This window comes from Siniperca chuatsi, linkage group LG10 (assembly GCF_020085105.1).
Source record: "Siniperca chuatsi isolate FFG_IHB_CAS linkage group LG10, ASM2008510v1, whole genome shotgun sequence".
Lineage (NCBI taxonomy): Eukaryota > Metazoa > Chordata > Actinopteri > Centrarchiformes > Sinipercidae > Siniperca > Siniperca chuatsi.
The window spans coordinates 26,330,761-26,332,580 of NC_058051.1; the positions used below are offsets into that span (position 1 = coordinate 26,330,761).

At 42.3% G+C, this 1,820-nt stretch overlaps 2 non-coding genes across 2 annotated transcripts; both read right to left on the reverse strand.

The window, feature by feature from the left end:
* Positions 1–1,130: 1,130 nt before the first annotated feature.
* Positions 1,131–1,202, reverse strand: trnam-cau. Its single transcript has one exon. It is a non-coding gene; the product is annotated as a tRNA-Met (tRNA).
* A 3-nt stretch (positions 1,203–1,205) lies between these two features.
* Positions 1,206–1,278, reverse strand: trnar-ccu. Its single transcript has one exon. It is a non-coding gene; the product is annotated as a tRNA-Arg (tRNA).
* Positions 1,279–1,820: the final 542 nt, after the last annotated feature.

Here is a 1,820-nt window from a genome sequence, read left to right on the forward strand (position 1 = left end):
AAGTACTGCAGAGGCTGTATGTAAATCTTAAAGTAGTAAGTGTACAAAGATTTATTATAATATATGAAGTCAAGAAACACTCTGCAATATATTATTCAAAGCCTTGGTGCTCTCAGTGGATGAGAAACACTGCATGTCTGCCTGGACTGAAGCTGTGAGTCTGACTCGACTCAGAGAGAGGTTTAAGATGCATTTTGTAGAAGCAGATTTTTAATGAACGGCACACGGGGTTTGAGCAGCTCCGAGGTAGGAAGATTTCATAAAGCCTGACTGTGTATGAAACAATTAGAGCTTTGCTTACTTATTATTTTCCAGTCCAGACTGCCCCAGGAGGACTCCTCTGTGAGGAGAGCTGGAGAGGAGAATTTTCAGTCTCAGCTCTGACAGGCAATATCTAACTGACATTTGCACAGCCACTGTCCGTCCTCTCTCAGGTGATTGCTGTACCTCAGCGCCGAAATGTTAATCACATAAATGCCCAGTGGAAATGGACTGACATTATATTATTACTAATGACAGATTATTTAATTCTGAAATCAATAACAATGGTACAGCACCTTTTCCAAACAGATAAAGGTGAAATACGAAGGCCTCGGCTGCAGCAAATGATGCTGCTTTCAAATGGTTCAATATCACTGTCAGAATCGTTCCCGCCAGTCAAACCTGTTTTTAAAGATGAGTTGAGATCACACAAAATGTGTAAATGACTCCCTGTGGAATATGTGTGATTCAAAATTAGAGCACATTACTCCTCTCCAGTATCACTGTCATCATGTGTTGGGTCATGAAATGTTTAAGGGTATCTTGTGTTCATCAGTGTTGTATCTGGCTTCCTATACAGTCGAGTTCGGTTGAAGATTTGGGTGTGTCATGCAAATAGTGGCGGACATAGCCTCGAGCAGGGACGAGGAGTTGGCTACAGAGGTCTGGTTGGCTCACTTCTTTCTAACTCCACACCCCCAGATTTTTTTCATTTTCAAACTTTGACTCAAGTGACATCACTTGAGGGAATTTATCAGACAGGTCCCTCTTTAGCCACAACAACCCATCAGCTGGGTAATGACTTCCAACGTCTTCTTTTGTCTGCTCAAACAGTCCAAAGAGATTCAGTTTCTTGTTAAAATAGCATATAGCAGAGGATGGTTTCGATCCATCGACCTCTGGGTTATGGGCCCAGCACGCTTCCGCTGCGCCACTCTGCTACACACCTCAGATGGGACTCGAACCCACAATCCCTGGCTTAGGAGGCCAGTGCCTTATCCATTAGGCCACTGAGGCTGCTACACCTGCTGGGGAGCCACTGTTTGAAATCATTGTTTAGTGGTATTTACACTGAGTCACTTTTCTATGGACAGGGATGGTAGCCTTTGTGTGAGGTAAAATCAGGGAATGTGCCCAAATGTGTTTAGTACCTGTGTGATGTTGTTCATTGTATCCAACACTGCAGACAAAGTTTTTGGTCTATAAAACATTAAAAAAAAGACTGATGAAGACAAAATAACCGAAAACGTATGGTGAATAAAGCATGATGAACTGGAGAAGAGTTGGGCAGCATGTTTTAATTTTGATTAACTTACACTGAACCTCTGCACCACGCTGTGAGTGTCTTCTCAAAGTTAGAAATTATTGAATGGAAACATTGCCATGATCTTAATCGGCTCCAAATATTCTCCCTCACCAATTTCCCTGAGGAATATTTAGCCAGAGCCTAACTTTCATCCCATCAGCCAGTTTTCATTTCCTTCACAAAGGGTCAGGATTTGAGGCAGTCCTCTATATCAGCATTTATAAATAGCACCGACCTAATGGCTTCAGTGAAA